The 12,721-nt window shown below is 39.0% G+C and overlaps 1 protein-coding gene across 13 annotated transcripts in view; it reads left to right on the forward strand.

Annotated features, from left to right (window-relative positions):
• The window catches only part of LCOR (ligand dependent nuclear receptor corepressor), a 133,537-nt gene that overhangs the window by 26,041 nt on the left and 94,775 nt on the right, over window positions 1-12,721 (forward strand). For 2 of the 13 annotated variants that reach the window (XM_024985877.2, XM_024985879.2), the window contains exon 3: window positions 11,295-11,346. The exons of the other annotated variants lie outside the window; for them this stretch is intronic. The gene's annotated coding sequence lies outside the window, so the exon portion shown is untranslated. The remainder of the gene's footprint in view (window positions 1-11,294; window positions 11,347-12,721) is intronic. 13 annotated transcript variants of the gene reach the window in all.

The following is a 12,721-nucleotide window of genomic DNA, read 5'->3' on the forward strand; positions in this document are numbered from 1 at the left end:
GACCATGATGGCCACTCCATTTCTTCTGAGGGATTCCTGCCCACAGTAGTAGATATAATGGTCATCTGAGTTAAATTCACCCATTCCAGTCCATTTCAGTTCGCTGATTCCTAGAATGTCAACATTCACTCGCGCCCTCTCTTGTTTGACCACTTCCAATTTGCCTTGATTCATGGACCTGACATTCCAGGTTCCTATGCAAAATTGCTCTTTACAGCATCAGACCTTACTTCTATCACCAGTCACATCCACAGCTGGGTATTGTTTTTGCTTTGGCTCCATCCCTTCATTCTTTCTGGAGTTATTTCTCCACTGATCTCAGTAGCATATTGGGCACCTACTGACCTGGGGAGTTCCTCTTTCAGTATCCTATCATTTTGCCTTTTCATACTGTTCATGGGGTTCTCAAGGCAAGAATACTGAAGTGGTTTGCCATTCCCTTCTCCAGTGGACCACATTCTGTCAAATCTCTCCACCATGACCCGCCATCTTGGTTTGCCCCACAGGCATGGCTTAGTTTCATTGAGTTAGACAAGGCTGTGGTCCTAGTGTGATTAGATTGACTAGTTTTCTGTGAGTGTGGTTTCAGTGTGTTTGCCCTCTGATGCCCTCTTGCAACACCTACCATCTTACTCGGGTTTCTCTTACCTTGGGCGTGGGGTATCTCTTCACGGCTGCTCCAGCAAAGCGCAGCCATTGCTCCTTACCTTGGACGAGGGGTATCTCCTCACCGCCACCCTTCCTGACCTTCAACGTGGGATAGCTCCTCTAGGCCCTCCTGTGCCCGGGCAGCCACGGCTCCTTGTTTTGTGGTCATTGGTTTAAGCCAATGGTTTAAAGCCTCACTTTAAAGCCACTTTAAAGTGGCTTGGTTTAAGCTACCTAGTTTGTGGTAATGTTATAGCAACTCTAGGAAAACTAATACAGACTGTATTTGCTACATATAAAATTTTTTATTTAGCTCATCCTCTTAAAATGCTGATCATAGTTTTCCCAGTAAATGTCTTTTACATTAAAATGGACTTTATGGTGATTTGGGATATCCCTGGAATTTATGGGATTGGCATTTTAAAGTATGTATTAATAATTTTATTGTGACATGATACTTTGTGATTGATTGTATTTATTGAACTCTGCATTTTTCAGAGTCTAGTTATAATATGGTTTAAGCCATGATCCTTGTTGATGAATAACTAAATGGTTATTTTGGTGCTTTTTGACTCCCAAATAGCCCAATGCCATGTGACAACCAGTAGCAGAAATAATTAAAGTGAAAAACCATGTTCCTGTGTCCATATGTTCCAGTAGCCTAAATAAGATAGAATATGTCTAGGGCAACTGCCTATTGAAGTGGTAACCTTAAGCAAACTTTAAGAGTATCTTTTGCAGTATTTCTGGGCTCTTATTCAGTTTTTGCGGAGACAGTACCTTCAGGGTTTGGTTAAACTTTGAAAAAAATACGGCCTTATGAATATCCTCCTATCTTCTAATATAAGGAAGTTGGATATTCTCTTTGGGTACTGTAGTTCTTACTCGAAACCTTTGTGGTATGAAAATTCATTTTTAAGGAACATAAAGGAATTGATTGGAAAAATAGTTGGAGGAACCTGGTTAAACACTTCTAAATGTATATTCCTCCCTATATTCACTAAAATAAAATAGAAGTAATAAATAAATTGTACTATTTTACATTATATATAAGCACAGTACAGTTTTCATTATGAATATTTTTGAAGTGTTGTGTAAATTTTTAAGGTTAATAATTTCTCAAATAGAGTGTAACAATGAGAAGTTTTGCCTCCACTCATTTCCCGTGTTTTCTAGTTTTACTTTTTTCTGTAACCATTTTTATGGTGTGTTCTTTTAGTGTTTTTGTGTAAAAATGAAAACAGATGTTAGTATTTTTCTTTTTTCCCCTTGTCTTAGCTGTAATGATACATACAGAATACCTTCTTTGATACCTTGCTTTTTTCACGTAATGTGTCCCGGCTGTCTTTCCATATCAGTATTTAAAGAGCACTCTCATTCTTCTTCGCAGCTTCATTGTATTCCATTGTGTGGATGTGTACTATAATGTAGTAAACTAGGTGGTGGTTAAGCATTTGAATTTTCACTTTTCACTAACTATGCTGCAGTGAAGAATGTTGAATGTGTACTGTCACTGCGGAACTCTTCACAATGGCCAAGACATGGCTGGGTGAATGGATAAAGAATATGCGGTACATACATACAGTGGAATATTACTCAGCCATTTAAAAAACTGGCATGTACCTAACAGAAGCAGAAGATATTAAGACGAGATGGCAAGAATACACAGAAGAACTGTGTAGGATACACTCCCAGCTATGGTATTACTGAGTTAAAGGTAAAATGTATTTGTAATTTTGCTAGATATTGCCAACTTGCCCTCTACACAGGTAATATAATTTTGTATTCTATCCATCATTGTAGGAGAGTGCTGTTAGGAGAATGTCTGTATCCCCACAACTGTACCAATATAGTATTGTATTTGACTTGTGGATTTTTGCAAATCTGATAGCTAAGAAATATTCTCAGTGTAGTTTTCATTAGCCTTGTCTGATCCTCTTATTTTTAAGGCATTTGCATTTATATTTGATCTTGAATCACCTCTTGCAGTGATGGTTGTGATACATTGCCATGGTGAAAGTAGTAATAATATTTTAACAGGAGAGGAAAAGGAGGTGATGATTGTTATTAGAAAAAAGACTTCTGGATCCTCTCCCTTGAACTCATGAATTTTTATATAATTGAAGATTGGTTCTGAAAGTTCAAATGCTTTGCTCTTCCCGCTTTAGGAAGCCTACAGTGTGTGATTGGCACATCAGAGCCATTCAGGTTTTTCTGAGCATTCCTTTTGTATGCTTTCAAGAAAACATAGATTGTTGTCATGCAGTCTCTTTAACCTACTTCACAGGATTGTAGAAAATTGTTCAAATCTTGCCGGAGGTCTGGACTTGTATTCACTCTGGGTGTTTGCAAAGCAGACTCTTATCTAGTTGGTGTAAGTTGCTTTCTCTAAATGTTTTTGCTTTCATTTAGTGAGTTCTACAGAATGCTAGATGCCTTCTTTTATGGTGGTGTTTGTCTCCAGCTTGCCTATTTTATCTGTTGTTTTTGGCACTTTCATTCTTTCAGAGTCAGCATTCTGTTTACTGAATGTCGGGAGAACAGTTTTGAGCTTTTTGGTAATCATGTCACTGGTGAATTCTGAACTGAAACCCATTTCCCTAAGCAGTTATGTTTCTGTAGCTAATAAATACTGTCTTGGCATTCGTTTATGAATATTATTATTTAATTTCTTAAAATCTGGTATCTAACAAATTATAGGAGAAGTATATAATAGAGCATACAACAGATTAAGGGTAATATGAATAAATGTGCTCAGTTATGAAGGGAACAACAGGCAGAATAAGGGTAGAAACTGATGACTCACAAAACAATCCTGTATTCTAAGAACCAAGTTGATAAGAAAGTAGATACTCAGTGACTCATAGATACTGATTCAAAATGTCGTCTGTCAAATAAAGGTATATTGACTTACAATGGACCTCTCAAGTAAGGACAACCTCTTTGCTTTGGGAGCAGTCTTTGTTTAGATGGTTGAATTGCATTTTTAATTTATTCATTGAGTTAAATGTTCTGTGAACATTTATGCTAACTACTAAGCACAATGCTAGATGGAGGGATACAGTGGTGTACATAGGAGACTGTTCTTGTTCACATGTAACTTAGAGTCTGTTGGCAGAAATAGAGCTGTTAATCAATAAGAAACCTGTAACTAACTGCCCAGTGAGAAAAGAGCTCTGCAAGGAGACACTGTTCTCACTGTATGTGTAATTGTGTTCGTGGAGGGGGACAGATTGAAGAAATAGAAATTCAGAAGAATTTCCAAGAAACTTTTATTTAAGAAGTGAAAAATGAATGAGTTAACTAATTGGGGGAAGGAAGAGGAGAAGAGTAGCAGGTTGAGAGAATTCTTTCAGACAGGGTATCAGAGGATGTTTTCAGAAGACAAAAAGAAAATAGACCATGGTTTCCATGTTAGGATTCTGATTTATATAAACATATTTCCTTTTCACCACTTGGTGACACTTAAACGTGCTTTGTGTGTATGTGGGCTTAATGGCTCAGTGATGTCTAACTCTTTGCAACCCCATGGACTATAGTCCACCAGACTGCTTTGTTCATGGGATTCTCTAGGCAAGAATACTGGAGTTGGGTAGCCATTCCCTTCTCCAGGAGATCTTCCTGACTCAGGAATTGAACCCCAACCCCATGCATTAACTAGGCTCAATTTTGGTTGTGGAGTATTCTTTGACTTTTTTTTTTTTTAATTAGAGAAACTGGGGCCTTCCTTGGTGGTGCAGTGGTTAAGAATCCACTTGCAGTGCAGGGGACACAGGTTCCGTGCCTTTTGGGGAACTAAGATTCCACATGCTGAGTGGTAACTAAGCCTGCACGCCACTACTACTGAATCCATGTGCCACAGCCCGAGAGCGTGTGTGCTGCAATGATGAGATCCCATTGGACGCAGGAAGATCCTGTGTGCTGCAACTGAGACCCACCCCCACCAAATAAATAATAAATAATTTTAGAGAAACTGGAAAGGGGGGTGGGCACTGGATGTGAGGAGGAAAATACGTTGTGTACTCAGGCACTGAATATTTCTGTAAATGGACAGTTGTACAGTCACTTCCCTTAGAGAAGCTTGAAGGCATTACTGACTTGGCACGTATTCTTGTCTTACCGTTTTCTCTTTCCAAGTTCAAATAGGAGTGATTTTTTTTTAAACCACCGTTTTTATTGAGAGATAATTAAAATGCACAGTTCTAAGTTTTGACAGTTGTGTATACCCACTGTGACCTCCTCCAAAACAAGACCAAGAACTTCCTGAGAAGATTACTTCTGTCCTTTTCTGGCCAGTTGTTCACCACCATAATAACTGATTCCTATCACATTAATTAGTTTGCCTACATCCTAGATTTCATATAAAAGAATCATATAGTATGTATTCTTTTGTGTCTGGCTTCTTTTGCTTAAGCAGATATTTGTGTGTGTTATAGTCATTCCTTTTTAAAGTGAATTTATTGAGATATAACTCATGTAGCAAATAATTCACCTGTTTACTGTGTACAAGTCAATGATTTTTAGTATATTAATAGAGTTGTGTAACGATTATCACATTCAGATTTTAGAGCATTTTTGTCGCTGCAAGGGGTATCATTATATTCAGTTTACAGAATAGAACCCATACGCATTTAGCAGTCATTCCTTGTCTTGTCCCCTATCTTTTTAATCCTGCAGCCATAGACTGTTACTTATTTACTGTGTCTCTGTAGATTTGCGTATTCCAGACATTATTAGTTCATTTTTTATTGCTAAGTGGTATTCCATTGTATAGACTTACCAAATTTATCTGTTTCATTGCTGATGGACATTTGGGTTTTATTTCCAGTTTGGGGTTACTATAAATAAAGCTACTCCATAAGCACTTTTGTTTAAGTGTTTTTGTTTCTGTTGAGTGAATCTCTAAGGGGATTGCCATGATAGTTGGTTCATTGCTGGACTATGAAATGACTCCCTGCAGGCATAGGCAGGGAAGAATAACTGCTTTTAGGATATATAACTTAAAAAAACAACAGTAGCAGCAACCAAATTCAATAACTTTCAAAAGTCACAATACCTGCCATTTCATAGAGTTCAAGATAGAATCATGGTTCTCTCAAGTCACTTCCTCCCCCAAGAAGGGGGTTTTGTTGTCGCTTTTGATAGTCTTTAATGGACCCAAGAAAGCTGAGCGCCGAAGAATCGATGCTTTTGAACTGTGGTGCTGGAGAAGACACTTGAGAGTCCCTTGGACTGCAAGGAGATCCAACCAGTCAATCCTAAAGGAGACCAGTCCTGGGTGTTCATTGGAAGAACTGATGCTAAAGCTGAAACTCCAGTACTTTGGTCACCTCATGCGAAGAGTTGACTCATTGGAAAAGACCCTGATGCTGGGAGGGATTGGGGGCAGGAGGAGAAGGGGATGACAGAGGATGAGATGGCTGGATGGCATCACTGACTCGATGGACATGAGTTTGAGTAAACTCTGGGAGTTGGTGATGGACAGGGAGGCCTGGCATGCTGTGATTCATGGGGTCGCAAAGAGTCAGACATGACTGAGCGACTGAACTGAACTGAATGGACCCAAGTAGTCTATGCCACATAGAATCCGACCTTCTCACCAGTTCAGTTCAGTCGCTCAGTCGTGTCCAACTCTTTGCAACCCCATGAATCACAGCATGCCAGGCCTCCCTGTCCATCACCAACTTTCGGAGTTCACCCAAACTTACATTCATCGAGTCGATAATACCATCCAGCCATCTCATCCTCTGTCATCCCCTTCTCCTCCTGCCCCCAATCCCTCCCAGCATCAGGGTCTTTTCCAATGAACTCTTCACATGAGGTGGCCAAAGTGTTGGAGTTTCAGCTTCAGCATCAGTCCTTCCAATGAATACCCAGGACTGATCTCCTTTAGGATGGACCGGTTGGATCTCCTTGCAGTCCAGGGGACTCTCAAGTCTTCTCCAACACCACAATTCAAAAGCATCGATTCTTTGGCGCTCAGCTTTCTTCACAGTTCAACTCTCACATCCATACATGACTACTGGAAAAACCATAGCCTTGACTAGACGGACCTTTGTTGGCAAAGTACTGTCTCTGCTTTTTAATATGCTATCTAGGTTGGTTATAACTTTCCTTCCAAAGAGCAAGCATCTTTTAATTTCATGGCAGCAATCACCATCTGCAGTGATTTTGGAGCCTCCAAAAAAGTAAAGTCAGTCACTGTTTTCACTGTTTCCCCATGAAGTGATGGGACCAGATGCCATAATCTTAGTTTTCTGAATGTTTAGTTTTAAGCCAACTTTTTCACTCTCGTCTTTCACTTTCATCAAGAGGCTTTTTAGTTCCTCTTCACTTTCTGCCATAAGGGTGGTGTCATCTGCATATCTGAGGTTATTGATATTTCTCCTGGCAATCTTGATTCCAGCTTGTGCTTCTTCCAGCCCAGCGTTTCTCATGATGTACTCTGCATATAAGTTAAATAAGCAGGGTGACAATATACAGCCTTGACATACTCCTTTTCCTATTTGGAACCAGTCTGTTATTCCTTGTCCAGTTCTAACTGTTGCTTCCTGACCTGCATATATAGATTTCTCAAGAGGCAGGTCAGGTGGTCTGGTATTCCCATCTCTCTCAGAATTTTCCACAGTTTATTATGATCCACACAGTCAAAGGCTTAGGCATAGTCAGTAAAGCAGAAATAGATGTTTTTTTTGGAACTCTTTTGCTTTTTCTATGATCCAGCAGATGTTGGCACATGTGAAATAAGAACTTCCCCTAAACTTGTCCTGTCATTTGCCCTGCAAAAGTGGTCTCAGAGTCTGTAGCTAACTCACATTCTGCGTCTGAAAGTCCAGATAGCTGGAATTCAGTGTGAACGCTGTTGTTCAGACACATGTGGCTTACATCGTAACTTCAGTGTCAGTACACTGAACTTGTCTGAACAAGTTTTGTTAAACCTGCAGAAATTTAAAAAACAGTGGGACGGTGTACCATCAGCATCAGCAGCCATAATTTAGGTACTGTTACATCATGGAGTCTTTAGAAAACCAGCCTTTTGGTTGACTGGGAGACGTTCATGAGCTTTCGTGAACCTCTCCTGCTTGTGGAAAAGACAGCATGGGGCATTTCATGACCCTGAAGGAGTTTTGTTGGAAATTTACTGAGTTGTGAGTCTTTACTAAAACGGAAAACTTTCCAGATAGAATATTTGTTGCTAAGCATATCTGTATTTCCCATGTGATAAAACTGTTAGGCAGTTGGTCCCTTTTAGTAGCGATGAGTATGCTGACATCTCAAATCTTGCAAGAGGCTTGCCAATTTTCCTCACTTTATAAAAGTTTTTATCACTTCTATATACTCCATCATTGAAGAATCTTTTTGATTCTTGCCTGTCTGTATTGCATCCAATCTTTGACTCACACTGCCAATGTAATTTTTCTGAAACATGCCATTATCCTGTCAGAAATCCTTCAGTGGGTCCCCATCTTCTTCAGGATAAAATCCAGACTTTTATAACGTGGCTTTCCAGGAGCATTTTAACCTACTGCTTACAATTTTACCTGATTTATCTCCATATCCCAATAATCAACATGGTAATAGCTAACATTTATATAGTACTTACTTATATGCCAAGCTCTGGCCTAGGCCATCATAATAAACTATCTGTAATTCTGCAAATAGATCACATACTCCCATTTCATACCTTTTGCTCACTCTGTACCCTGGAGTACTATTTTCCAGTCTTCATCTGTATAATAATGCCTACTTGTTCTTTCACATTCCATTCAGACATCACTTCTTAGAAGCTCAATTCCAAAATTCATTTTCTTCATCCCACCTCCACTCCTCACCTCTTAAAATTGTTCTGAGATGCCTGGGCAATGCATGTATAGTATCTAGAATTGAGCAGAACACAGTTTTTCCTCCCTGTGCTACATCTTCTTTTTAGTGAGTATGGTTCGGTAAGAGTGACTTGCCCTAGTTTAAGGTCAGAGAGAACAAGATTTATGACTATTCATAATCAACATCACCTTCTCAAAATCTGTGTTTGAAAACACCTGGGTCCAGAGGCAAAATTCTTAGTCTGATAATATAGTAAGATAGTCCTTGCCTTTGAAGATCCCAGATTCTAGTGGGAATAGACAGACTTACAAATGGCTAATTATATGTAGCTAGATCAGAGATTTAAACATTAAAAGAAAAAAAGCCATAAAAGAAGTAGAAGAAGCCTAGGCAACTTTTTTCTGTCATTGAATTTGGAAAGGCTGAAGGATCTAAGCTGTGAACTATAAAGGAAATGATTGCTTTATTTAAAAATGAAGTATTTTACATGATAAAAAAATTCCATAAAATAAAGCAAATAGAAGAGTAAGATTGTAGCTTTTGTTAATACATAACCTCTAACCTCTGCCATATATTAAAATGAACTTGTAGCATTCAGAAAGCAAAAAGGATTAACAACCCACTAGAAAAATGGATGAGAAAATGAATAGAGAAGAAAATGAAAATGATATCACAGAGAAGTCAGAGACATCAGTAAACATGAAAATTGTTCAAGATTAATTCTAATTGTGGAATTGCAAATTAATTTATTTAAAAAATAATTTTATTTATTTATTTATTTTTGGCTGTGCTGGGTCTTTGTTGCTGCACAGGCTTCTCTCCGGTTGTGGCACGCGGGCGCTCCTCTCTGGTTGGGGGCTTCTCGTTGCTGTAGCTTCCCTTGTGGCACGCGGGCTCTAGGATGCATGGGCTTCAGTAGTTGTGGCTCTGGGGCTCTTGAGCACAAGCTCTATAGTTTGTGGCGCATAAACAATTCCTCCGTGACATATAGAATCTTTCTGGAACACGTCTCCTGCATTGGCAGGTGGATTCTTTACAACTGAGCCACCAGGGAAGCCCAGGAATTGCAAATTAAAATCTTTTGACTATCTTGTTGAGGTAAGTTGTGTCAAAAGTTCACAAAGCCATCTTAAAGCTCATACTGGCCTAAGATGAAAAACTTGAATATAAGGAAAAAGTAAGGACTGCAATAGATTGAAGCGTATTAAATAAGTAAAATTGCAGGAGTTCATAATGATATTTTTAAAATGAAAAAGCAAAAATAACTATTGATCACGTTTGGATATTTCAAAGGTGTCAACTCATTATTATGAAAATTTATACATAGAAAGAAGCATGTATTTTGTTGCAAAGTGTATTTCAGAGTAACCAAAGAGTCAATAGCGAAAAGCTGTTTATAAGTTCAGTTAATAAATGAGGATGGTATGAAAGTGTTAGAAAAGTCACCATTTTGTGCCCATAATACGATAATAGGTCTGGACAGATTATTGGTGGATGCTAAAAGTATAGGTAAAGGTGTTAGGTAACTAATGGTGGGTGCAAGGTAATATTCTAAAGTCACTGATCAATCTTAGCATGACTAAAAGTAGGAAAGACGTTATATGTCTCTTGATTGGATAATATTGGAAAGGCACAGGACTTCTTGTGAAGTATTCTACCCTAAAAAAATTAACCTGAATCTAATCATACAAAGTAACAGAGAACAGATCATCTAAGGTTTATTAGGTTGTTGTGAGGACTTTGGCTTTCTCACGTGGGGTGAGATATGGTGCGAATAGCCAGTTTCCCCCATAGCTCACTTAGTACTTCGAGTAAAGTTTGGCTGCATTTTATACAGTCAAACCTGATTTTATTTTCTTTATTTTTTACAGCAGTTTAAGGTTCACAGTGAAATAGAGGGGAAGATAGAACTGTGGCTTTTACTATTAATAGTAAAGTCAGGTGCATTCCAGGCTTTTGAGCAGAATGATCTGGCTTAGTCTTAACAAACTACCTGACTGCTATGTTGAAAGTAGGCTGGGAGAAGGGGGAGCAGGAGTATTAGCACAGATGCCAAGTTGCGAGATTTTGTGTTAGTCCAGGTGAGATGTGAAGGTTGCCTGTACTGCATACTAGTAGAGGAAGGGAGAAGTGCTTATAACTGTAAATATATTAAGTTGGCAGAAGATTGGTTAGGATTAGTAGAGGCGGCATGATTTCTGATTTAATGAGGGGCATGAGAGAAAGATAAGGAGGACCATAGAGATTTTGGTTCAAGCAATTCACAGTGCATTATTACCTTTAGAAGGGGATGACAGAGGATGAGATGGTTGGATGGCATCACTGACTCAATGGACATGAGTTTGAGCAAGCTCTGGGAGTTCGTGATAGACAGGGAAACCTGGTGTGCTGCAGCCCATGGGGTCGCAGAGAGTCAGACATGACTGAGTGACTGAACTGAACTGGACATTTAACCAGGGTGGGAAAGACTGTGAGAGCAGATTTGGAAGAGAAGATAAAGAATTCAGTTTTGAGTATCTTCCTCTTAATAACTATTCATTGTGAATATAGTACTGCCGAATATTAAGAACCAAGAATGTGAGACAGTTGCTGTGAGAAGGCCTTTCATTGTCAGTTTCACATTACTCCTTAACTGTGAGTTCTCACTCATAAGCTTGATATTGTTTCTGTACTTTTTTGTTTGTTTTGTTTTTCCATTTAAAATTTATGCATATAAAACCTACTTTGTGCCAGGTACTATTCTCTCAAATTCCTCAAGTACTAATTTTTTTTTTTAATTCTCATAAAAACCTTGTGAGGTAACTGTATTGCTTGTTTTACAGATGAGGCACTGAAAAATTAAGGAACTTGCCAGAGGTCACACAACTAGAAAAGGTAGAGTTACATCTCATACTCTTAAGTCCTAGGTTTGGTTCCAGAGTAAATGTGAGTCAAATAAAGTGAGCCTGTGAGGCTGCAAAACAAGCATGCGTGCTCAGTTGTGTCTGACTCTTCGTGACCCCGTGGACGCAGCCTGCCAGGGTCCTCTGTCCATGGAGTTTTTCCAGGCAAGAATACTGCAGCGTCTTGCCATTTCCTTCTCCAGGGATCATCCAGACCCAGGGATCAAACCTGCATTTCCTGCATTGGCAGGCAGATTCTTTACCACAGTGCCACCTGGGAAGCGACTTGAGGCTGCAAATGCTGGTACAAAAAGCCCTAGAAATTACGTCTCAAGGTGCTTTTAACCGAGGCAGGCTTTTACGTGAATCCTTTTAACATCAAAAAAATTTATTTATTTGGCTGCATCAGGTCTTAGTTGTGGCCCTAAGGCCTTTTGTTGTATTATTCAGGGTCTTTCGTTGGGGCATGTGGACTCCAGTTGCGGCTTGCAGGCTCAGTGGTTGTAGCATGAGGGCTTAGTTGCTCCATGATATATGGGATCTTAGTTCCTCAACCAGGGATCAAACCTGTGTCACCTGCATTGCAAGGTGGATTGTTTACCACGGGACCACCAGGGAAATTCCTATGTGAGACCTTCTCGAATGTAATGGTTATCTAAGTAGGAAAGTATCAATACTGCATTCTTATCCATTCCTTAACATAATAAAGGCCGAATATGACAGTCTCACAGCTAACATCATACTCACGAAGGAAAAGCTGGAAGCATTTCTTTTAAGATCAGAAACAAGACAGGGATGCGCATTCTCACCACTTTTATTCCGTATGTATTGGAAGTTGTTGCCACAGCAGTTAGACGAGAAAAGGAAAAGAACTTCAAGTTGGAAAGAAGTAAAACTGTCACTGTTTGCAGATGGTATGGTACTATACATAGAAAATCCTAAAGATGCCACCAAAAAGGCACTAGAGCTCATCTATGAATTTGGAAAGTTGCAAGATACAAAATTAACATACAGAAATCTGTTGCATTCCTATACAATAACAATGAAATGTCAGAAAGAGAAATTATTGAAACAATCCTATTAACCAGTCACATCAAAAAGAATAAAATAAACCTCTCCCTAAAGAGGTGAAAGACAGGTGCTTGAAAAACAGTGACACTGTTGAAAGAAATTGAAGATGAGACAGATGGAAGGATACACCATATTAATGGGTTGGAAGAATTAGAGTTGTTAAAATGGCTGTACTACCCAAGGCAGTCTACAGTTTCAGTGCAATCTCCATCAAAATACCAAAGATATTTTTCACAGAAATGAAACAAAATAATTTAAAATTTTGTATGGAAATAGAAAAGATTGCAAATATAACA

The sequence above is a fragment of the Bos taurus genome, chromosome 26, assembly GCF_002263795.3.
Source record: "Bos taurus isolate L1 Dominette 01449 registration number 42190680 breed Hereford chromosome 26, ARS-UCD2.0, whole genome shotgun sequence".
In the NCBI taxonomy this organism is placed as follows: Eukaryota; Metazoa; Chordata; class Mammalia; order Artiodactyla; family Bovidae; genus Bos; species Bos taurus.